The sequence below is a fragment of the Humulus lupulus genome, chromosome 2, assembly GCF_963169125.1.
Source record: "Humulus lupulus chromosome 2, drHumLupu1.1, whole genome shotgun sequence".
Taxonomy (NCBI): Eukaryota; Viridiplantae; Streptophyta; class Magnoliopsida; order Rosales; family Cannabaceae; genus Humulus; species Humulus lupulus.
Genome location: NC_084794.1, coordinates 57,843,996 through 57,870,653, shown reverse-complemented (window position 1 = coordinate 57,870,653; position 26,658 = coordinate 57,843,996). Strand labels below are relative to the sequence as shown.

The window sequence follows — 26,658 nt, the reverse complement described above, 5'->3', positions numbered from 1 at the left end:
TTGTCTAACTCACTTCCTTTTTTCTTTGTGAGTTTCGGGAATATCCCCATTCATAGGTCCGAGATTCACATCTATGAATTGAAAGGTCCGAATGATCAACTTTGCCATCACTTGTTAGAATCAATAGGTCTTTAAATCGTTCATTTAAAAAATCGGAAACCCTTTTTATTGGATGATCATGATACTTCCCAAAAATCAAAATTCTTGATCAATGGAGGAACAATATCACCATTTTTGTTCAATAAGATACCAAAGTGGATGATTGACTCATTCCGTACTAGAAATAATCGCATAAAATCTTTTGATAACACGGATTCATATTTCTCAATGATATCCAACGATCAAGACAATTAGCTGAATCCCGTGAAACCATTTCATAGAAGCTCATTGATATCTTCTTTTTATAAAGCTAATCGACTTCAATTCTTGAATAATCCACATCACTTCTGCTTCTATTGTAACAAAGGATTCCCTTTTTATGTGGAAAAGGCTTGTATCAATAATTAAGATTTTATGTATGGACAATTCCTCAATATCTTGTTCATTCGCAACAAAATATTTTATTTTCATGGCAGTAAAAGAATATATGCTTTTTTGGAGAGAGATACTATTTCACCAATCAAGTTACAAGTGTCTAACATATCCATACCTAACGATTTTCCACAAAATGGTGACGAAAGGTATAACTTGTACAAATCTTTCCATTTTCCAATTCGATCCGATACGATCCATTCGTTCGTAGAGCTATTTATTCGATCGCAGACATTTTGGAATACTTCTAACAGGGGGAAAAATAGACAATTTTGAAAGAACTTATTGTCAACCTCTTTTAGATATTAATCTGGCTGATTCAGAAGAGAAGAACTTGCATCAATATCTCAATTTCAATTCAAACATGGGTTTGATTCACACTCCATATTCTAAGAAATATTTACCATCTGAAAAGAGGAAAAACATGGTCTTTGTCTAAAGAAATGCCTTGAGAAAGGGTAGATGTATAGAAATTTTCAATGAGATAGTGCTTTTTTAACTCTCTCAAAATGGAATATATTGCAAACATATATGCCATGGTTCCTTACTTCAACTGGATACAAATATCTAAATTTGATATTTTTAGATACTTTTTCAGACCTATTGCCGATACTAAGTAGCAGCCCAAAATTTGTATCCATTTTTCATGATATTATGCATGGATTAGATATATCATGGTGAATCACTACTACAAAAAAGGCTTTTCACTGCGGTTTTTTTACTCAATACACTGCGGTTTTCGAGAGTATTGAAAAGCGCAGTGTATTCGACCGCAGAGAAAAGTGGTATGCCAATCGCGGAGAAAAGTGTCACTTTTCTCTGCGGTTGTAGTAAGCCAACCGCAGAGAAAGATGTACTTTTCTCCGCGGTTTTTTTAAAACAACCGCTGAGAAAGAAAGACTTTTCTCCGCGGTTTTATTGAAAAAACGGCAGAGAAAAGTAGTGTAATTTTTCAAAATTTTGACGAAGCATAACTTTGTGCTCAGTTCTCTGTTTTTGGTGTTTTTTTTTTAACTTGGGTATTTTTTCGAGATCTATCTAGCTGCATACAAAAGAAACCTGAAAACCTGGAAAAAAAAACAAAATTTTCAGGTTTTGTCACCGAAAAATCTGAAGAAAAAAAATTCAACAACCAAATTAATGATTTATGAAAAACCTCTCAAAATTTTGATTTCTCTTTGTCTATTTCACACAAAATAAACTCTAAAAATAATGATGAAAAAAAAACAAAAAACTATACAAACAAAGATATATAGATCATTACCTATTTTGAAGCTCAAGAACACAATACATGCCCAAAAATACAGTGAAAATGGACAATTTTTCGACCAAATCCTAACCATTTTTACTACCAAAAACTTGAAAATAGACAAATATTAAGCATCAACTTCAGTTTTTAACTAAGATTTAGCTAAAAAAGATGAAAAAAAAATAGTAAGATGAAGGTTGAAAGACATACCGCCGCTGTTGAAGAAGTTTTTCGCGAAATGAAGTAGGTTTACGAACCTTGTGGGGAAGAATGAGTTTATATATAGGTCTGGAACCTTTTCTCTGCGGTTTTCTTAAGAAAACCCCAGAGAAATAAAGACTTTTCTCCACGGTTTTATTGAAAAAACTGCAGAGAAAAGTAGTGTAATTTTTCAAAACTTTTACCAAGCATAACTTTTTGCTCGGTTGTCCGTTTTGATTGTTTTTTTTTTAACTTTGATATTTTTTCGAGATCTATCCAAGGAAAATAGTCTTTTCTTTGGATAGATCTCGAAAAAAATATCAAAGTTAAAAAAAAAAAACAATCAAAACGGACAACCGAGCACAAAGTTATGCTTGGTAAAAGTTTTGAAAAATTACACTACTTTTCTCTGCGGTTTTTTCAATAAAACCGCAGAGAAAAGTCTTTATTTCTCTGTGGTTTTCTTAAGAAAACCGCGGAGAAAAGTAGTGCAACTTTTCTCTGCGTTTTTCTCCCACTTTTCCTACTTTACATTGCGTTTTTAAAAAAAACCGCAGTAACAAAGTTCCTAAGTGTCATTCAATCCTTTTCTCTGCGCTTTTTATTTTAGATTGAAAAAAAAGTGCAGAGAAACCCTATATTTGTAGTAGTGAATTCTTCAGAATTTTTTTTTTCTTCCACAATGGAATCTGATAAGTGAGATTTCGAGTAAGTGTTTACATAATCTTCTTCTGTCCAAAGAAATGATTCATCGAAATAATGATTCACCATTGACATCAACACATCTAAGATCGCCAAATGTTTGGGTTCAGGAGTTCCTCTATTCAATCCTTTTCCTTCTTCTTGTTGCTGGATATCTCGTTCGTACACATCTTCTTTTTGTTTCTCGAGCCTATAGTGAGTTACAGACAGAGTTCGAAAGGGTCAAATCTTTGATGATTCCATCATACATGTAACACCCAGGATAGCCAAGACCATTACACTGTGTGTTTATAAAGGTGCAAGACTCGCTAATCAAGTCGTTTAATTTGAAATGTGTCACTGAAACTACAGTTGAACTAGGGTTAAAATATTTTGGCCTCAAAAGCTTCATTTCTTATAAACAAACATTTTCTTTACATGGGATCCCAAAAGTAGTAAAGTTAAAAGACAATCTAATAAATTTTGAGATTAAAATACAGTTATTAGCCACTCTAAGGAAAAACAGACAATCAAGCTTTTCTCATCCCGATCCACTCCTCGGCCATGGCGGCGGAACAGCTGGTTATGTACATTCAGCCCCACATCTCTCCATCTCAGGATTGGTCCAACTTACCGTTGCCTTTACCTACACCACGTAGCACCCGTGAGCCAAGACCCATCAAGAAAACACAATAGCAGAGCATAATCATTAAGCCAACAGCCAGACAACTCACACAGTATAAACATATACTCAACTATTCAGACACTCATGTTGTTTAGGTATTCAGCATACCAAGTACATCATTAATCAATTCACATATGATAACTAGGGTTAGTGCCCTTAGGCCGCGCCCTCTATTTATCCCACTGACTCCAGCCCGCTTAAACTGAGCTCAGTGAATGTTAAGCTGTCCTCAGCTACCAGTGGCCGAGTTGTGCCCTATGCACAAGTATTATTTACGGCACCCTTAGGCCCTTTATCACATCTCCCATGGCGTAATACCATCTATGACATTATACAGATATAGGGAGCTCTTAGTCCCATTACAAACACAAAACCAGGTTCAGTTTTCATACCTTTAGATTTCGATAGCTTTGTTCAATTTGATCCTCAAGCATGATCCCGTCCGAGCCCTAGCGTACACCTAGTCACAGCCATAGATCAGAATCATCACCAAATCTCAAATCCAAAATACTAGCCTCGTGACCAATCCCGAGCCCTCGGGAAGCCCTAATTCCACCAAACGGGGTGGTGGAATCAAACCCCAAAACCCAAACCCCCGAGCAAAAACCCTAACAAATAACCCAAAAACCCCTTTCTGGAAACAGGGTAGCGCTACAGCGCCCTAAGGAGAGCACTATAGCGCTACAAACAGAGCCAAAAGGCTTTGGAACTTTGGGACCTAGCGCTGTAGCACCCAGTGACTAGTGTTGTAGCGCTAGTCACAGCACAACCCATCACAACTTTTTGTCCTTCGAATTTTCCCGAGCCAAACCTTCTCAAAACTCAACAAAACCTCAACCAAACTTCAAAACAAGCCTCCCGACATCCTCAACTCATCCCATAAGTCCCAACCACAAGAAATTCAATCACATGCACCCCAAAACACAAAATCCACCATGGCTGAACCTAGAGCTCAAAATCTCAGGAAAACCATAGAAATCACAAAGCTTGAAGCTAGAGTTTCTTACCTTTGATGGATGAGTTCAACCTAAGCTGTCTCCCACACTTGCTTAGCCTTCACCTCCTCAAAGCTTCAACCTCAATTTCCCTAGAATTCCCACAGAATTCTGCTTAGAAAACCAATTCAACACCAATACCAAGAACTGAATATTAACCTCAAAGTCTTACCTCAATTGATGAGCAACCTCAGCTAGTTTCCCCAACCTGGTCAAGACCCCAAGTACACAGTCTAAGCCTTAAGCTCCTTTGGATTTTAGCCCCAAGTCTCCAGAAGAAATTGATGGAGAAGACCCAAACCATTCTTAAAAATTGCCCTGCTTTTCCCTTCTTTCCTTTTCTTTCCTTCAGACCTCTACTACCTTCTACATATTCCAGTAAGGCATAAAGCCTAATAATACTTATCCCTTAGAATCCAAATGACCAATTTTCCCTCCCATTTAAAACTAGGCCTTTAAACTTCCTAAGGGCATTTTAGTCATTTCATCGAATTCCCGCTAATTCCTTGAATGTCTCTAATATTTACCGCTTACCTCCCGACACCTAAATAATACCCAATTATATTCCTCAATATCAAAATAGACTCCAATGTACTCTCTAAATTCCCAGAAATACCCCCAGGCTCGCCCTGAGCCGGGTATAAATCCCCGTCGTGACTTTTTCGCTAAACCGCTCACTAAGATCGCCTTGAGTCACAGATTACAAATATATCCACATAATAATGTGGTCTTGAAAATTTATCACAAATATATACAGTTATGCCCTCAACGGGAAAAAATTACGAATATGCCCTTCTAATCTATTCAGGGCCTACATGCATACTAGTACACATAGTCATGCATCACAGATATTCAAATAATCATATAACATGCTTTTAAATCATTAAATCACATATAATCCAGTTATGCCCTCCCAGCACACTAATCAAGGCCCTTAAGCCTTATTAGCAAATTTGGGTCGTTACAATACATGATTGAGTTGCGAAAACTTGTGGATAGGTATCCTACATCTGAACTGAATTCTTTCTGGTTAAAGAATTTCTAGAAGAAATACAGGGTTCTGCTTTTGGCCGTTACATGCTATGGGGTGGAGGTCCCACTTGTGGGGTCAAATCAATACGTTCTAAGAATAAATATTTGAATGTCAATCTCATCGATATCATTGATTTCATAAGTATCATACCAAATCCCATCAATCGAATCTCTTTTTTGATAAATACAAGAATCTAAGTCATATAAGTAAAGAGACCTATTCATTGAGAAGAAAAAGAAAAAAGGTGAACAGTGATTGGATTGATGATAAAATAGAATCTTGGGTCTCGAACCATGGTTGGATTGATGATAAAGAAAGAGAGCTCTTGGCTTAGTTCTCCGCCTTAATGACAGAAAAAAGGAATGATCAAATTCTATTGAGTCTGACTCATAGTGATCATTTATCAAAGAATGACTCTGGTTATCAAAAGATTGAACAACTGGGAGCAATTTACTTACTATACTTAGTTGACATTCATAAAAAGTCTCTAATGAATTATGAGTTCAATACATCTTGTGTAACGACCCAAAATTACTAATAAGGCTTAAGGGCCTTGATTAGTGTGCCGAGAGGGCATAATTGGAAGTTATGTGAATTAATGGTGTGATATGCATGATTATGTGAAATGCATGTTTATGAGTATTGGATAAGTATGCGGGCCCTGTTTGGTTGTGGGGGCATAATTGTAATTTTGACCCGTTAGGGCATAAATGTGATTTTGTGATAAACTGTTAAGACCACATTATTATGTGGATATATGTGTTGGCAGCTTTCGGCACGAGGCGATCCCAGGGAGCAAGTAGCGGGAAAGACACAATGGGACCCGGTACTTGACTTGGGGCAAGTCAAGGGGCATTTCGGGTATTAGATGATTATTTGGGTTATCAGGTTATGGAAATAAATAATTGGGGATATATTTGAGATTAGGAAGCTTAGGTAGGAACATTGGGGAATTTTACCATTTTGCCCTCGGGGACGTTTCTCATACCCCGAGCCTTGGGATTGACTTAATTAACTAAGGTTAGACTAAGTAAAATAGGAAACAGTAGAAACTCAAGGAACCGACCCTCTCCATTTCCTCTCCTCCTCTCTCTTCTTCTCTCCCAAGGAAACATTGAAAACTAAGTGGATTTGGCTGGGAATTCGGAGTTTGAGTTGAGGAATTAGAGGTTTAACAAAGTGGAAACTAGGCGAGACAAGCTGGAAACAAAGGTAAGAAATGAATCATACTCTTGATCATTAGAATTCTATGTTTTGGCTGGGTTTTGAGGTGTTTATGGATTTTGATATTGAAGGGTTGAATTGAAGCTGAAACTTGGAAGTTAACTCAGGAATCCTTTAGAGAATTGGTTCAACAGAGAAGGTAAGCTCCAATTCTTGATTTAGTGTTTGAATTCTAAGCATTTATGACTGGTTTTCTTGTGTTCTTGAGCTGTTGAGTTTCAGAAATTAAAATTGTATTTTAATGAGTTTCTAAGCTAGGTTTTTGCTTGATTATGTAACTAGAATCATGTTAGAAGTTTTGTGATCAAAGGACTTTTGAAATAGGATGGTTTAGGGGTGGTTTTGATCAAGGTTGGGATGCTAAAAATGGTGGATTTTCTGGGCATGAGAGGCTGGGCCGCGGCTCTGTTCTAGAGTGCTGCGGCCCTGCGAAGCGAAGAAGAGCCAAGGAGGCTCTGCCTAAGGGAAGCATAGCGGCGCCACAAGGCAGGGCTGCGGCACGTGTCTGTGATCAGAGAGGCCTAGGCTTTGTTTTTGGGGGTAGGCCACAGCGCAAGTTTTTTGGGTCGCGACCCTAAAGGGTATTTTTGGCTAAATGGAGGTTTTAAGCGCGGGAACCTAACTTAGGATGCTCGGGATCGATTCCACCTCCGTGTTTGGTGGAATTCGATGTCCCGGAAGCTAGAACTTTACCCGTAAACCTTTATTTGAATATTAATGGAATTCCTTATCTTGGTTGTGACTAGGTAAAAGCTAGGGCTCGGGAAACGGTTCGCGCTCAAGGGGCATTTCTTGTAATCATAGCGTTTGGAAATTAATGGTATGAAAACTGCACCCGGTTGTGGATTTGTATTGGGACTAAGGGTTCCCTATCTTGTATGCTCTTTAAGAGGATGGTATTATGCCATTTGAATTGTAAATGGATGGTATCACGCCATATAAATAGTAAACGAGCAGCCTAAGAGCACCGGGGTTTATACTTGCGCACAGGGCTCGTCTTCGCCACTGGTAGCTGAGGATTGCGTATTATGCATTGGGCTCAGTTTAAGCAGGCCGGATTCAATGGGATAAACAGAGGGTGCGACCTAAGTTGTCGACCCTAATTATCATGTGCTTTGTTTGTTACTGTTTTGATGAATATGATATGCCGATTGTTTGAATGACAGACTGTTAGTTTGCTGATTGTTATCGTTGAATAAGTGAATGTTGAGTACCTGGTTGTGTCTTGTGAGATAGTTGGTTATTAATATTGATTGTGGTTTAAATGTTATGTTTTCTTGCTGGGCCTTGGCTCACGGGTGCTACGTGGTGCTGGTAAAGGCAAGGGTAGGATGAGTTGTCCATGGGTTGGAGAGCTCTAGGGGCGAGATGTACATTGTCAGCTGCTCGGCCGCCACGGTCGAGGGATGGTAGAGGGACGGGAACCTAAAACGCGTATTTTTCCATTAGAGTGGCATGGTTATTTATAAGTTTTGGGAGATTCTGTAATTACATTATTTAAACCTTGATTTGGGGTCCCATGTGCCAAACATATATTTTAATAAAAATTATTCGTTTATAACCAAAATATTTTAAACCTAACCTGTTTGTATCGTTAGATTCACATTTTTAATCAAAGGACTTGATTAGCAAGTCTTGCACTATTTCAAACACACAGTGTAACGATCTTGGTTATCCAGGGCGTTACAACTTGGTATCAGAGTGTCCTAGGTTTAAGGGTTCCTGGAGATAGGCTGGACATGTACACTCACTGCTAAAGACAAGCTCGACTCAGGGTTCTGTAATTGAATATAGGAGATTATATGCTTAAGTTTTTGATTGAAATATGAATGTATTATGTTGTATGACTATAGGGAACATGAGAACTGATAGGGTCTGGCCCTTGACTATTGTGTGATGAGATTGAGGTGTGCTGATTAGCATGGCCATTGCATGTGAATAAATATTTGGATAATGGTTTGCATACTGGTTGTATGTGGTTAACTATCTGAATTGAATTTATATGTTATACCTGTTTACTGGTATGTAGGAAGCATGGTAAAGTGTGAATGTACTTGGTAGCAATAAAAGTTGGTAGCTAAATGTATAGCATTGTGGATCTGTGTTTAATGTGCTTATGTATGCATGAATATTGTGGTTATTTGGACCTGGTTGTGGTTGGTTTGGAGTGTGAACCTCGGGGCTAAGGAGTTTAGTCAGCCGTGGCGGATGAATTCAAATTATTTGCGTTCAGAATGGTTAAGTGGGCTTGGCATTGTATTACAGGGGGTTGCAGATGATAGTCGGGGTTGGAACCTCCATCTGCCTTTGAGGGTCGCAGTAGACATTCGCCAGTATGTGAGTAAGTTGTGGGGTTTGATAGCTGAGATTGGATGGCAGAACAACAGACTTTTCTGGAGAATGAGCTACTTTGTATACTTTGATAGTGAGATTACCAGTGTTGGTTTAATATAATGATAAAGACAGATAAGAGTACTATATGGAAGGCTTAAGAGGCGTTATCCTCTAGTTTTGAGGAAAATTTGGGTTGCCTAAGAATTGGTCAGTGGATGGGCAAAGCTAATTCCATCCTTGGTTATATGAAGATGAGAGGTAACGACTAAGGAATTGTGCTACGTAATTGTGGCAGTAGGATGCCTAGGAATGGTACTCAGATCGAAATATTGGCACGATGGGTAGGGAAGAACTTAGATGGTGATTTGATGAAAGAGATTATAAGGACATAGGTTGAGCTGTGGAGACTAATAGGCGTATGAGATTGATTTGGAATGGTAAGGTAATGATAATGTATGTCAATGAATGTTGTGCATTGAATAATTCATTTGGAATTGATATAACCAGATGTGGCTGGAAATGTTGCCCATTTAAGGATTAAACTCTGGGGTGATCCAGAGCGTCATGGTCGCTCCAATGTGTGAGATCTTCATCCGTATTTAGGCAGCAGTGAGGGCGATGTTATTTGAGATCTGGAAAATGAGGTTTAGAGCATGAATTCCATAGGGCAAGAGATGCAAAAGACAGTATTTCCATTGGTGGGATTCGGTAAGGAAAGAGTCTCGGTAAACGAGGTAGAAGAACCCCGTATAGTTCTATGGCTCCTAGTTTTGACAGGAAGGGGTCTGATTTACAAGATAGTCGTCAAGACAGTGACGCGAACCAGTTAAGTTATTTAGTATGCACCAGAGGCAGGGGACGCCCCCTGAGAAGATGCTAAGTGAGGGCAGGACTTCGATATGGAATGATTTGCTATGTTAGGATGGATTTCCCATGGTTAGGGAACAGAAGACTGGAATGCCTTGTTACATTAGAAGCCCGAAGCTAGTTCCACAGAGATGATCAGTTGATGGGATAGTTCACATTTTTGGTTATATAACGAGCTGGAAGAATTCAATGTTGAGAATGTTCCAGGAAAGGTTCAGATATAGAGATCATGCCTCAGGGGTAATATATGAGGGATTGGAGACATTGGTATTGTTGAGGAGGAATTAAAAACTTCTGGAAGAGGAATTGGGATATGAGTATTAAAGGGGTTCGTAGTGAGAGTTAAATTGTTAAGAGACAACCACATATTGTAGGGGTAACATTTGGAATACTTTAATTAGATTGGATGGAAACTAAGTTGACTAGTAGGGATTCAGATGGGTATACAAGCAAAGATTGGGTATGTTTCAGGATTCGGCTACAGAAGGATTTGGTATTACGAACATTGTGGAAGATGGTACTAGTTTGACAAGCAGTTGAAGAAGTTTGCCTTGGGGTGAATCAGACAGAGCGTTGTATAGTGGAAATTGTTGGAATCGTCAGTTAAGGATGAAAAGTTTTAATATCGGGTATAAGATGGGACAATGTCTCCAGGAATTGATCTACGATCTGGTTATTACCAGCTAGAGATCAAGGAAAGAGACATTTCAAGAATTACTACTTATACCGAGTAAGGTGTGATGTATTGGTAATAAAGATTCGTAGTTGACTCAAGCTTCAGTAACACAGGTAAGTTCTTCAAGTAGAAAATATAAGCATGGTATGGACAAGTTTCTTTCAGGTTTATGAGTAGTATGTTGGACTACTCCCAGTCATAAGTGGAAAGCGAACGACTACTATGCTGATGATGTTAGTACTAAGGAAGCAGGGTCACAGGAAAGGTTCCATGAAGTGTCAGTTTGGTTCTACCAGGTGTATTCAGAATAGTGCTACATGAAAAGAAGCTACAAGAAGAGGGGACAGGTATGAAGAAATTTGATCTGAAGCCACAAAGAAGCTATTGAAGAAAGTCTAAAGGATAGGGAGCACAACAAGATTGGAAAACGTGTCATCTACTACATAAGTGTCTTCGCAGGCAGCTACACCAGAGATTGGAGGGATAGTAAAACATGAATTTAGACTGAATGGATAGTGTCAGATTAGAGGTTCAGAAGACAAAGTAAAAATTGATTAGATATTGGTGATGTGAGAATATGTATGTTATGATTGAATATAGAAGGCTAGCATAAAGGACCTAACTTTTGATAAAGATAAGAACTGTGAGGGGTGCACCACAGTTGGGGCACGCCGAGACTCAGACTAACGAGAGGATGGATCAAGCCTCGTGGGAGGTAAAATGGGAACATGGTCGATATACCTGAAATGATAGGTAGGTAGTGTATGTGTAACATAAGGTAATAAGCATTTGGTCATTTGTAAGAAAGATAACCTTGAGACCAAGGTTTGGTGAAATGTAATGGATGGATGATTGTTTTTAGATATCCTCGACTGTACGAAGGGAAAATTTAATTGGAGGCGAATCTCTTACTTGGGAAGTGTGTAGTTAAATAGAACGCCACAGATTTCAATGGAGTGGAATAACAAGGTAACACTTGAGATTGGTATGGCATAGTGAGTAGTGATGAACAAGTATATATTCCATTGGATAATGGGATTGAGAGTGTTGGTTTTGTGCTGACGGGAAAGAACCCTATGAATGTAATACGAGTTAAGGTACAAGGATCAGATAAATGATCCGATGGGAATTCGGCGTGGAGATGAGAATTCTGAATGGATAACATTCCACCTCCTAGAGAATGTTGTATCGGGAGGCTTAAGCAGGTAATAGAATTTAATAAGCTTCAATATTGTAAGGTAAAGCGATATGGTGGTGGATCATAGAGATGGACCACATTAGATTTTAAGTAAGGTGATTGGACAAGGAAAACTTGAACTCATCTTAATGAGTTAGTGTAATTTGGTTGGTATGATCTAGTAATGGGATAGGGCATTGGTAATGCTAAGTTGAGATCCTATAGTTTTCCAAGTTTTGGAAAGGAAATATAGAACGAAGAGAATAGAGTGAGGATCTAAAATTACTGATTGATTGCAGATGGAATAGCAGTCCGAAGGCTTAATAGTTATCTTCAGGAATTAAACGTTAAGTATGTGATTACTTGAGACATTAAGGAAAGTGTAATCCTTGAAGAGATAGTCACAGTAATGAATGCTGAAGTATAGTAAGGGTGACATGGCTTATTACTTGGTAAGATGAAAAGCAAGGAGTACTATGCAAAGTAAAGAAGTGGAAGATAGCAGATACTGTGGTTCAGCATTAGTTCAGGGGGAAAACTAAGTGGTTGTTGGAATTCTTAAGACAGGAGTGCCTGCCTATCTGGAAGGACATAGGAACTTGTAAATTGTTAATTTTGGAATACAAAGTTCCAGAATGAGAGATTTGTATCTTTCCAAGTAAGTGTAGACTAGGAAAAATATGTTATACAAGGAAAGAAAGGGGAGTTCTGACTCCCGATTTGACAGGAACTCTGAGGTTGTACCAAGGGTTAGGACAGGGGTGAAGACTCATAATTATTTCTGGCATCGATAATAAGACAATGATGTGGTCATTGTGAGCTAAACCGACCCTGGAGTTTCAGCGGGTTTGTGGTGCAAGCGAAGATTAATGAAAATATAGCCATTGGACAAGATCTTGTGGAACAAGATTGTTGTTCACGTTTGGGTGTTATCAAAGATTAAGAGTAAAGGTGTTAGACCTTGGGAATTATAGTCAAAGATATGAGGTTTACTATTTGATGTGTTTGAGTAAATTTCAAGGACGAAATTATTATAAGGAGGAGATAGTTGTAACGATCCAAAATTACTAATAAGGCTTAAGGGCCTTGATTAGTGTGCCAGGAGGGCATAATTGGAAGTTATGTGAATTAATGGTGTGATATGCATGATTATGTGAAATGCATGTTTATGAGTATTGGATAAGTATGCGGGCCCTGTTTGGTTGTGGGGGCATAATTGTAATTTGGTCCGTTAGGGCATAAATGTGATTTTGTGATAAACTGTTAAGACCACATTATTATGTGGATATATGTGTTGGCAGCTTTCGGCACGAGGCGATCCTAGGGAGCAAGTAGCGGGAAAGTCACAACGGGACCCGGTACTTGACTTGGGGCAAGTCAAGGGGCATTTCGGGTATTAGATGATTATTTGGGTTATCGGGTTATGGAAATAAATCATTGGGGATATATTTGAGATTAGGAAGCTTAGGCGGGAACCTTGGGGGAATTTTACCATTTTTCCCTCGGGGACGTTTCCGGTACCCCGAACCTTGGGATTGACTTAATTAACTAAGGTTAGACTAAGTAAAATAGGAAACAGTAGAAACTCAAGGAACCGACCCTCTCCATTTCCTCTTCTCCTCTCTCTTCTTCTCTCCCAAGGAAACATTGTAAACTAAGGGGATTTGGCTGGGAATTCAGAGTTTGAGGCGAGGAATTGGAGGCTTAAGTCAGTGGAAACTAAGGGAGACAAGCTAGAAACAAAGGTAAGAACTGAATCATACTCTTGATCATCAGAATTTTGTGTTTTTGCTGGGTTTTAAGGTGTTTATGGATTTTGATATTGAAGGGTTGAATTGAAGCAGAAACTTGGAAGTTAGCTCAAGAATCCTTTAGAGAATTGGTTCAATAGAGAAGGTATGCTCCAATTCTTGATTTAGTGTTTGAATTATGAGCATTTATGACTAGTTTTCTTGTGTTCTTGAGCTATTGAGTTTCAGAAATTAAAATGGGATTTTAATGAGTTTCTAAGCTAGGATTTTGCTGGATTATGTTACTAGAATCATGTTAGAAGTTTTGTGATCAAAGGATTCTGGAATTAGGATGGTTTGGGGTGATTTTGAGCAAGGTTGGGATGCTAAAAATGGTGGATTTTCTGGGCATGAGGGGCTGGGATGCAGCTCTATTCTAGAGTGTTGCGGCCCTGCGAAGCAAAGAAGAGCCAAGAAGGCTCTGCCAAAGGGAAGCGCCGCGGTGTGTGTCTATGATCAGAGAGGCCTAGCCTTTGTTTTTGGGGGCGGGCCATGATCCTAAAGGACATTTTTGGCTAAATGGAGGTTTTAAGCGCGGGAACCTAACTTAGGATGCTCGGGATCGATTCCACCACCGTGTTTAGTGGAATTTGATGTCTCGGAAGCTAGAACTTTACCCGGAAACCTTTATTCGAATATTAATGGAATTCCTTATCTTGGTTGTGACTAGGTAAAAGCTAGGGCTCGGGAAACGGATCCCATTCAAGGGGCATTTCTTGTAATCATAGCGTTTGGAAATTAAAGGTATGAAAGCTGCACCCGGTTGTGGATTTGTATTGGGACTAAGGGTTCCCTGTCTTGTATGCTCTTTAAGAGGATGGTATTATGCCATGTGAATTGTAAATGGATGGTATCACACCATATAGATAGTAAACGAGTGGCCTAAGAGCGTTGGGGTTTACACTTGCGCACAGGGCGTGACTGGGCCACTGGTAGCTAAGGACAGCTTATTATGCACTGAGATCGGTTTAAGCGAGCCGGAGTCAGTGGGATAAACAGAGGGTGCGACCTAAGTTGTCGGCCCTAATTACTATTCTGATGAATATGATATGCCGGTTGTTTGAATGACAGAATGTTAGTTTGTTGATTGTTATCGTTGAACAGGTGAATGTTGAGTACATGGTTGTGTCTTGTGAGATATTTGGTTATTAATATTGATTCTGGTTTAAATTTTTATGTTTTCTTGTTGGGTCTTGGCTCACGGGTGTTACATGGTGCAGGTAAAGGCAAGGGTAGGATGAGTTGTCCATGGGTTGGAGAGCTCTGGGGGCGAGGTGTACATTGTCAGCTGCTCGGCCGCCACGTTCGAGGGATGGTACAGCGACGGGAACCTAAAACGTGTATTTTTCCATTAGAGTGGCTTGGTTATTTATAAGTGTTGGGAGATTCTGTAATTCCGTTATTTAAACCTTGATTTGGGATCCCATGTGCCAAACATATATTTTAATGAAAATTATTCGTTTATAACGAAAATCTTTTAAACCTAACCTGTTTGTATCGTTAGATTCACATTTTTAATCAAATGACTTGATTAGCAAGTCTTGCATTATTTCAAACACACAGTGTAATGGTCTTGGTTATCCAGGGCGTCACATCTTGTTTAGCAGAAAGACGGATATTCCTTTCTTATTATCAGCCAATCATTTATTCACAAATCTCCTGTGGGACTAATAGTTTACATTTCCCATCTCATGGAAAACCTTTTTTTCTCCGCTTAGCCCTATCCCTCTCTAGGGGTATTTTAGTGATAGGTTCTATAGGAACTGGACGATCCTACTTGGTCAAATACCTAGAGACAAACTCCTATGTTCCTTTCATTACAGTATTTCTGAACAAGTTCCTGGATAACAAGCCTAAGGGTTTTCTTAATGATGATAGTGATGATATTGATGACGATATCGACTGTGACTTTGATACGAAGCTGGAGCTTCTAACTAGGATGAATGTGCTTACTATGGATATGATGCCAGAAATAGACCAGTTTTATATCACCCTTCATTTCGAATTAGCAAAAGCAATGTCTCCTTGCGTAATATGGATTCCAAACATTCATGATCTGGATGTGAATTAGTCGAATTACTTATCCCTCGATCTATTAGTGAACTATCTCTCCAGGGATTGTGAAAGATGTTCCACTAGAAATATTCTTGTTATTACTTCGACTCATATTCCCCAAAAAGTGGATCCCGCTCAAATAGCTCCGAATAAATTAAATGCATGCATTAAGATACGAAGGCTTCTTATTCCAGAACAACAAAGGCTTCTTATCCCTCGGTCTATTAGTGAACTATCTCTGCAGGGATTGTGAAAGATGTTCCATACTAAGGGATTCGGGTCCATAACCATGGGTTCCAATGTATGAGATCTTGTAGCACTTACCAATGAGGCCCTATCAATTAGTATTACATAGAAGAAATCAATTATAGACACTAATATAATTAGATCTGCTATTCATAGACAAACTTGGGATTTGCAATCCCAGGTAAGATCGGTTCAGGATCATGGGATCCTTTTCTATCAGATAGAAAAGGCCTGTTGCACAAAATGTACTTCTAAGTAATTGCTCCCTAGATCATATTGTTACACCCATATTTCGAGACCCGAGATTGTGATATCGAAAGCTGAACTTGTCAATTGCGAGCTCAAAATATTAGAACCGCATGTGCATGACCCAGATGTCGAACCATAGAGTCAAGATGGCACCCTCGAAGACTTTTTAACCTCAATGTTCTTTCTGAGCTTGAAAGAGCTAGCATCGGAATATGCCCGATGTCGGGTGTTTGCGGATCAATAGTCCGAGCTTGGCACGAGTATAACCTCGGAGTGTGACAGCCTCGGTGGTATTTACCCACTCTGAGCTGGTCTTGGGGAAAGGTACCTAGCTCATAGCTTATCTACAGACTTTGACCGGTATGATGCTGATTGCCGACCTCAAACAACTTAGTGGGTCATCTGATGAGACGCAGTCCATGCATTCAAAAGATATTTATTGTTGTAACTTCCCTACATTAAAGGGATATTAACTAGTCTGTTATACGCCCCTGGTCTTCAGGGGACGTTTCCTTGTATATAGGAGTTACATAATTTAATGTCATTATTTCCATTAATAAATAGGAGTATCTTCTCGAAATATGTGGGAACGAACTCTGAGAACCCTCTATAAATAGAGAGGTCATGAACATTTGTAAACAACGAATTTTTGATATCTTGAGAGAATTTATGGAGAATTCATTCCTGAAGAATTTCTTGAAATTTCCAAAGTCTTAATAAAATTGACTTGTGGACTAGGCAGAGTTAACTGCTGAACCACGTAAAATTCTCGTTGTTTTTCTGTATTATCCATCTGCGCCACAGTTCCTATTGTTAAATTGCTCTACGTTTTAAGTTGACGAAAAGCGGTGTCAATAGTTTGGTGCTTTCATTGAGAGCCTTAAGCAATACAATCCCCGATTAGCACCTCTGCGCCATAGTTTCATTGGTTGCGAATGATCAAAATATTCCTGAAGAAAATTATCCATGACACCCTGGGAAGCAATTGATGACGAATCCTGAACCTGAAGAGAGAAGTGAATCCTCTGATTCTCAAGGACCTCTAGCACCTCTGGCTCCCAGGGACGATGAGGACATGTACTATAATCCCGAATGGTACGTCCCCATTGTGGAACTTGAAAACCAACAGTTAAAAAAACAATTGGCTGAGGCCAAGAAGCAGAACAAGGAGTTGGCAAGGTTAGCTACGGAGGCGCAGGCAGCTCAGCCTCAACCTCCGCAGGAGAACCAAGACCCACCTCCGCTGGACGTTCATGTTCCTCTCCGCAGGCCTCGTGGGCGACCTCAGAAAAATGCTGCCACAAGAAGAACGGAGCAACCTCTGCCATTGGCAGAACAACCTACTCCCTCAAGGCCCCGAAGAAACACTCGGGCAAGGGCTCTGGTCAACTCAATTGTAGAGTTACCAGCAGAAACTTGGAATAACCGAGCCCCTGCAGAGGCTCGAACTCAGATTCCTGGTAACACGCAGAATGTTACCGAGTCAGTACGGGCGAACTAGGGACCATCTAGACCTCAAAATGGGTGGCAGCCATCGTCACCCATACGATTCCCTCCGTCACCTATAAGATATCCCTCACCACCTCGAAGGAATGCTCAACCAACTCAAGGTAATGAGGAAAGGCGGGCAGGACAGAAACAGGGGAATAAAGAGGCTACCAGGGAATGGAGGGGCGCCCAGCCTATGAGAAGCCAAATGTCTCGGTCTCGCACTGCAGAGACGAGGCAGCATGACAGAAATCCATCTCGGAATGATCATGCGACAAGCCTCGCTAGTGATGACTCAGGGGACACCAGATCAGTCAGCATGTATGATCGAAGACATAGAAATACTAGAAACCAAAGGGACCACCCCGACCTGCGGGACCACCTGAATCAGAATCAGGGTAGTGATAATCCCTCGAATCTAGACCTGAGAGATCGCCTAAACGGGCGCAAAGATTCACTGCGAAGACGCGAGCCTGGAATTGTCATTAATGATAGCCAATTTCAGGCAAGAGCCCCAGTAGACCCAGTTCAGGATAGAAATGGTCAACTGGAAAGGGCATTTAGACTTTTGCAAAATGAACGAGGTCGAAGTCGGGACGAGGATTTTGATGAGGAGCTCGAACCATTTGCTCCCCATATTTCCAACACTACATTTCTTCAAGGGTTTCAGATTCCTCATGTTCAACCTTTTGAAGGAAAATCCAACCTGTATAGTCATTTGAGTACATTTAACACCATAATGAGAGCAAGTAATGTGGGTTACGAGCTCAGATGCATGTTATTTCCAGCATCGCTTATAGGACCAGCAAAAAACTGGTTCAAAAAATATAAGAGACATTCAATCACTTCTTGGGATAAGCTATCAAAAGATTTTAAGAAGCAGTTTAGAGCCATGATCGGGGTAAGACCCAAGGCATCAACCCTGACCAACATTCGGCAACAGCCAAGTGAGACGTTGAAGAGCTACCTTACAAGGTTTAATCTGGAGGTCGCTCGAGCTCGAGATGTAGACGACAGCGGTCATCTAATGGCCATCCAAGTTGGGGTAATGCCAGGAAGTCCCCTCTGGGATGATATGTAGAGAAAGCCTGTGAGGTCCTTAACCGAGTTTAATTGACGAGCTCAGAGGTTTGTCAATGTAGAAGAGGCGAGGTCAACGCTGAATATGACCTCTCAGCCCATAACTACAACAATAAACGTAAACTCTGCCTCGGCCTCGGCAGACCAATCAGCCTCGAAAACCCCTGTAGAAACCCTTCCAAAAGGAAGAAGAATGAAGGAAGTAACCCCGAGGCGGAAGGGGGAAAGAAGAAGAAAGGGGAAAGGTATTTCTCCGTGTACAAAGTGTACACCGAGCTCAATGAGTCTCGGGAGAATATATACCTGACTAATGAAAACTAGGTCCCTTTCAGGCGTCCAGACCCTATGAGAAATCAGAAGTCCAAGAGAGACTCCAGCAAGTACTGTCGACTTCACAGAGATACTGGGCACACTATTGATGAATGCAGGCAGTTCAAGGATGCGATCGAAGGACTGATCTCGAGAGGATACTTCAGACATTATGTTAGGAACCAGAATAATCATTAGGCTTCTACTAGCTAGAAGGCATCTGTGTCGCCGCCTGCTCAAAACAATAATTCCCGAGCTAGAGAAGAAGATAGGCCCCCTCCGATTGATGGAGAAGATGTGATAACCATCTCGGGCAGGCCTCATCTCGCAGGATCGGGCAAGAATGCCTGAAAGCGATACGTGAATGAGCTAAAAACTGGGGACGAGTCTCCTTACGAACCCGAACCTAAAGCTCCAAAATACCAAAAGATTGAGTCTTAGCCAATAACCTTTACTGAGGATGATGTGTCCCATGTTCAGTTTCCTCATAATGACCCACTGGTCATCACTCTCCAGCTCGAGAATAAGAGAGTTCACCGAGTTCTCATTGATAATGGGAGCTCAGTGAATATTCTCTATAAAGCCACCTTTGAAAAGATGGGACTCGCGCTTTGAGACCTAAAATCTTGTGCAACAACATTGTACGGTTTTTCAGGAGAGAGGATTGCCTGTATGGGGTCCATTGAACTCCATGTAACCTTGGGAGCCTATCCAGTCTCAGCAACCAAGATGATGGAGTTTGTAGTAGTGGACCTGCCATCGACCTACAACGTGCTGCTCGGGAGACCTGCCCTGGTAGGGCTGGGGGCAGTCTCGTCTGTAAGGCATTTGGCCATCAAGTTCACGACTTCTAGTGTCATCGAGACATTGAAGGGAGACCAGTTAGCCGAGAGGGAATGCTATAGCATTTCAATAAGGGGAAAGAAGCAGGCGAGCGCACAAGCGCTCGTCATTATTCAGACTAAGGACGGGACAATCTTGGAGATAGATGAAGAAATCGATCCAAGAGTGGAGGAAAGAGCTGATCTTGAACCATTGGAGGAACTCGAAGAAATCAGGCTCAAAGAATCAGACCCCCCAAAAACGGTAAAGGTCGGGAAAAACCTCCATGAAGAAACCAAATAGCAATTAATTTGCTTTTTGAAGAAGAACCAGGATGTCTTCGCGTGGTCACATTAGGACATGATAGGAATAAGTCCAAATGTAGTAAGACACACACTAAATATCGATAAAAGCTTCCCCCCAAAGCAACAAAAGCAGAGACAACTGGATGATGATATAAAAAAGGCCCTTAAAGAGGAAGTCGACAGGTTAAAAGCAAACCGATTCATCAGGGATGATTTTTACCCCGATTGGGTAGCCAATCCGGTCCTGGTCCCGAAGCCTAATGGGACGTGGCAAACCTGTATTGATTACTCGGACCTCAATAAGGCTTGTCCTAAGGACTGTTTTCCTTTACCGCGGATCGACCAGCTTGTGGATGCCATGGCAGGGCATGGACTAATGTCATTCATGGATGCCTATTCTGGATATAACCAGATTGCCATGCATGCCCTTGACCAGGAGCATACGAGCTTCATAACAGATAAAGGGTTATACTATTATAACGTCATGCCATTCAGACTCAAAAATGCTGGAGCCACTTACCAGCGGCTCGTGAACATGATGTTCTCCGAGAAAATAGGGAATAACATGGAATTTTATGTTGACGATATGTTAGTCAAATCGCAACTTAACAATAACCATGTTGATGACCTCGTAGAATGCTTTGACGTGCTCCGGAAATATAACATGAAGCTTAACCCTCAGAAGTGCTCTTTCAGAGTATCTTCAGGAAAATTCCTGGGTTTCATTGTAAATGCTGGAGGAATAGAAGCTGATCTAGACAAGATTCAAGCCCTGATCGATATGCCTTCACCTGGAAAACACAAAGATGTCCAGAGTTTGACTGGCAGGATGGCGGCACTATGTAGGTTTATATCAAAATCTATAGACCGTTGTCTTCCGTTTTTCAACCTGTTTAGGGGAGGCAAGAAATTTGAATGGACAGAGGAATGCAAGTTGGCTTTTTAGGAACTCAAGAAACACCTCGCAGAACCTCCTATCTTGTCAAAACCCATTACGGGAGACGTTCTGTACTTGTACCTTGCTACGACCAAGCACGCCATAAGCGCAGTACTCGTACGGGAGGAGGAAAAAGTGCAAAGGCACGTGTATTACGCCAGTAAAAGATTACTGGGGGCAGAATCAAGATATCCCTTGATTGAGAAGCTAGCTCTTAGCCTAATTCACTCGTCTCGAAAGCTTCGACCCTATTTTCAAGCGCACCCCATCCGTGTACTAATTGATCAACCACTAAGACAAGTCTTGTCCAAGCCAGAAGCTTTAGGTCGACTTCTTAAATGGGCCATCGAACTTGGACTATTCGAGATCACTTACAATCCAAGGATGACCATAAGGGGGCAAGCCTTGGAAGACTTTATAGTGGAGTGTACTGGCATGGCCAACGATGAAGTTATAACCCTGGCCCACGAGCTGTGGAAACTTTACGTTGACGGGTCATCTAATGAAAATGGATCGGGGGCAGGAGTAATTTTGATCACCCCTGCAGGAAGCCGATTTCACTCTACCTTAAGATTTGACTTCGACGCGTCAAATAACGAGGCCGAGTATGAGGCTTTACTGGCGGGACTTCGCATAGCCAAGGAGCTCAAAGCTAAAGTAATACATTGCTATAGAAACTCCCAACTAGTGGTTAACCAAATCTTGCTACCTCTACGGAGAATGACAAACTGAATCTCGTACCAATTGAACTTCTCTCGACACCCAGTATTAACGAGCCAGAAATGGAGGACGTATGTATGATCAATTCCGAGCCTACCTGGATGACTCCGATAATTGAATATCTCGAGACTGGAATTCTCCCGGAAGAATGGGCCAAGGCTCAAAAGTTGATGTATCAAATCCCTCGTCATACCATTGTAGATGGAAGGCAGTATAGAAGAGGATATTCCATGCCACTACTCCGGTGTGTGACTCCACCCGAAGCTAAGAAAATCATGGAAGAAATTCATGAAGGGTTCTGTGGAGACCATACTGGGGGGCATAGCCTGTCCAAGAAAATCATACGCCAGGGATACTTCTGGCCTACCATCAAATCAGACTCGTTCGACTACATATAAAGGTGTGATAAGTTCCAACGATTCGCCACAATTCCTCGAGCTCCATCGTCCGAACTAACTATGATGACCTCCCCATGGCCATTTGCGGTATGGGGAATCGACCTCATAGGCTCTCTTCCGACAGGCAAGGGCGGGGTAAAATATGTGGTAGTCACCGTAGATTACTTCACAAAGTGGACAGAAGCTGAACCTTTGGCAACAATAACCTCCAAAAAAGTCCTTGACTTTGTGGTGAAAAACATCATATGCCGATATGGGATGCCGAGGTAGATTGTGTCCGATAACGGAACCCAGTTCGACAACGATCTGTTTACCAACTTTTGCAAAAACAATGGAATAATAAAGAGCTTCTCGTCAGTGGCCCATCCCCAGGCGAATGGCCAGGTCGAAGCTGTGAACAAGACTCTAAAAATTTCACTGAAGAAAAAGTTGGAAGAAGCTAAAGGAAGATGGCCCGAAGAATTGCCCCAAGTCCTATGGGGATATAGGACCATGGCCCGTACATCAACAGGACATACCCCATTCTCTCTAGCGTACGGTTGCGAGGCTATGTTGGTAATCGAGGTCGAAATTCCCACAATTCGAGCCCTTGCTTATGATCAAACCTCGAACCACTCTCAGCTCGAAGAAACTCTTGACCTGATCGAAGAAAGAAGGAACGAAGCTCAATTAAAAAATGCTGCATACCAACAGCGAGCTACCCAGTACTTCAACAAAAGAGTTCGGGATCAAAAATTCAGCGTGGGAGACTTGGTGCTAAGGCGTGTATTCTTGGCAACACGGGATCCAGCAGCTGGCGTGCTCGGGTCAAATTGGGAGGACTCTATCAGATAGAGTCAGTCATCCGTCCCAGCGTGTACAAGTTAGCAAGATTGGATGGAAGTCTAGTACCACGAACATGGAATGGCGAACACCTACGACCTTACTATCAATATTATAGAAAGGATGTCGCCTATAACCATGCTTGTTTATCTGTACTGTTTTTCTAGTTTTGGATTTTTTCAAATAAAGTTCGATTTCGTTTAATATGCTGTATTTTTTGCAATCTCTGTTAATTTAATAACCTATGGTCACACTCATAGGATATTAAGGGGGCATCAGTGGTACATATACCATCAACTTGAAAAAATAAAATAGCATATACGAAACGCCTATAACTGTTTGGATATAACAAAACTGTCAAAAACATACAAGTGTTTGGATATAACCAAACTGCCAAAAAGATAAAAATGTTTGGATGTAACCAAATATGCAAACTAGATTAAAAATATAAGTGTATGGATTACAAACCTAACACGACCTTAATAGGTTTGGAACAAAACCAGCTAAAAACTAATCGGCAGTAAGTTGGAACATAACCCAGTTCGTGCTAAGTCGAGATCGAGGCTGGAGTATCTTGCAAAACAATAGTTTCGACCTCATAACCTTGGAGAGCTAACTGAGGACGAGAAAAAGTAACTAAAAAGTAAGATACAACTAAACCATATGCATTACACACCATAAAAGTACTTTTGGGTGCATGGTAAAAGTAATATCCTACCTTGACAAATAACGAGATCGGAAGTGGATAATTTGAGCAAACTGTGCATGAATGCATTGAACCTCGAGCTTAAATCAAAATTATGTTTGTATGAATAAACAAGCTTATATGACACTTTGATTTAAATTGCGCAAAATATTTCGGCTCAAGAAATGTAAAGCAAATATATTAAAGTAAGTTCAAAAAAGTAATACTAGCTCCTTCACGAGCCATAAAATTGTCTCGGCCCCATGGGCATAAAAAAAACAAAATAAAAGGACTTTTACAAAAGAATTAAGAAGGAGCATTCTCCTTGGCCTTCTCAGCATCAGCTTTCCCTTTGGCTTTCACTGCCTCATCTTGGGCAGTCTCCTCATCATCCAGCCGAGCTTGCCATTGGGCCACGAGCTTCGCTTCAAGAGGGCCTAAGAAGCTGGTGTCGAGGTCGACATTGTTGGCCCCCAGATTCTATACATGGCCATGTCGACTGCCCGATACTTCTTCTCCTTAAACTCCTCGAGAAGACGACTCTTTTCGCCTTCCATGATCTCGAAAGTGGCAGCCTTCTCTTCTTCAAGCTTGGCGTTGGTCTCCTTGACCCGAGCATTCTTCTGTTCAAGCTCTACGAGCCTAGCATTCAGCTTTTCAAGCTTGAAAGACTTGGCCCTCAGCTCCTCAGCTCCTGTCTCCACCTTGGCTTTTGTTGCCTTGAGCTCGTCGTTCAGTTTAAGCTGAAGATCCTTCACCTCCTAAGCATAGGACGTGCTCGAGTGGATCTCGTTGTTCAGCTTATAATTGAGCTGAGCAGAGACAGCAAGAGCCTGGCATACAAAGAAATAAACATTAGCATATGGACCGACTGTAAACACAGCTGATAGCAAGAAAAGATAGGTTACTGCGGTAGTAAGCTCGACACTCTTCTCGTAAAGTGTATTGTAGTCTTGGGCGTTGTTAAAAAACTGCCAATGAGGAGCGTCAAAGCCACTAAAGCTCTGGCCCACTCAGGACAGAATGTCTGAGCCCAGCGTAGCCCCATGGGGTCCAGCAGCATTGTCAACTACATACTCATCGACGTGAGTAGAAACTGACAACTTGCGTGTTGTGGAAGCCGAGGGTTTTTTCGGAGGTGGGCCGAGTGTTGAGTGAACCATGATGGGAGGTTGGAGCTCGACCGTAGTGGATGCTCCGACTTGAAGAGTCGGCTCCACTGTCGAGCTTGTAGTAGCCGGAGCTGGTGGAGGAGGTGTCTTTTCAGTCCTCTTAAGGACCTTGGCAGGACGCTCAGACTTCCGTGAGCCTCTCGGGCGTTTCCTTCTTTTGGCCTCGCCACTCTCCAAGATGTTATCAAGGTTGGAGTCCATCTCGCCTACACAGTTACACCATAATATGAGTTATTAAAAAATAAAGTAACTCGGTATAATGCAAACACACATGGGATAAAAAGACAAGTGGAGAGAAACCTAACTGGAACTCTCCCCCGAGCTTGTGCTCGCCGACCACGAAATTCCCCCATCTTCAGAAGAGGCGGAGTACCTTCCGTATAGGTGGATTTCAACCTCGAAAGGTCTATATAGTCATTGGTCCCATATTGGACGGCTATTTAATTCCATACCTCGTTCAGGCTATACATGGTGTCATATTTCCCGAGCCAGCTATCGAACCTATGTACCCACTCATCTACCCGAGACTATACATAAAAATGGTTCCTATCGTCCTCACACAATATTAATCTATTGGGTTTATACTTTAGTAGTGAGGGGGACCACATATTCGAGCTAAGGATGACTGTACCTTGTTCATCCGAGCCCAAGCTTGAGGCCTCATCGTTGGCCTTATTCCCTGATTTTGGACTCCTATGGCGAGCTGGAGATGGAGGCCTCGCATCTCTCCTTGGGGGGAGATTGCCGGTTGGTAGAGGCATGAGCTCCCACCGCTCATATTTTTTATTAGACTAGTCTGATGTAGACCGATCTTTCTCTAAGAGCCTACACACCCGGAGCTTGTCTTCATGCAGGAGATAGGAAAGGGATCTCCTGCCATAGGGAAGTTGGAGCAGAGCCTCTCTATGCTCCTTCATCTCCTTGGTAGGAGTAGGGCGATGGTAGTTAGCTGGAAAATCAAAACACATTTCAATTATGTACGAGCCTAAGAACAAAGTTCGAACACAAAAACGAAGGAGGTTGAGATACTTACGAATTCGTCTGAATGAATAAAATCGAGATGGGGCTAGGCCATCTGTCCAGAAGAAGGCCTTCTTGAAGTCAGGAGGATGATTGGGAAGATCCTCGAACATCTTCTTCTACTTCAGATAGCTCGAGAGGTAGTAGAAGCCGTCTCCTCCCTGAGCTCGGGAGGGATTTCTTTTCAAGAAAAAGAGATATAAAATCTCTTCTGGCGAAGGCCCCTTCTATTTCAGCTCGTGGTACAACGACCTCAGGGCAGACAGGACCCTGTAAGAATTGGTGTTGAGCTGGAAGGGGGCCAACCCAACGAAGTCTGTGAAGTCCTTGAAAAAAGACTTCAAGGGCAGTATCACCCCTACTTTCTTATGCTCCTGCCTCCAAGCTGCATATCTCAGCTTGCTGTCAGGATTTCCATCTCCTGGAGCGCTGTAGCTCCACTCATGCGAGGTCGGGGCTCGACACCTCAGCAAACCTGATAGTCCTATGCCATGAAAGGCCAGAATATCGGTTATCTGGCCTAGTGACGTGACCGAGCTTCAGTAATGCTCGGCCTCGAAAAATTCTCTCCTCGGCTGCGAGGTAGAAGGTTCTCCCATTAGTGAAAACTGAAGCTCACCGGGTTTGAAAGAGATTGTCACTTTGAGCGTAGGATCGAGAGGGATCGGTCTAGGCTTGTTGTCCAGATCTGGATGAAGGGTGACCCTAAGCCTTTTCCTTTGTCCTTCTTTGACTTCGTCAATCTGACGTTGGAAGTGGTCTCGAGTGTCCTCTTGCTCATGTCTCAGTTCGTATTCCCGAATTAAGCGTTGGTTCCGAGTGAAAGGGGATTCCAGGCTCGAAGTTATTGGCGAGTAAGGAATTGCGAGCTTTGACCCCAACCAGTTTCCCGAATTTTGCGGCATCT

General features: G+C 41.6%; 1 pseudogene; it reads left to right on the top strand.

Moving 5' to 3' along the window:
* The window catches only part of LOC133814292 (protein Ycf2-like), a 52,055-nt pseudogene continuing 25,397 nt past the window's right edge, over positions 1–26,658 (top strand).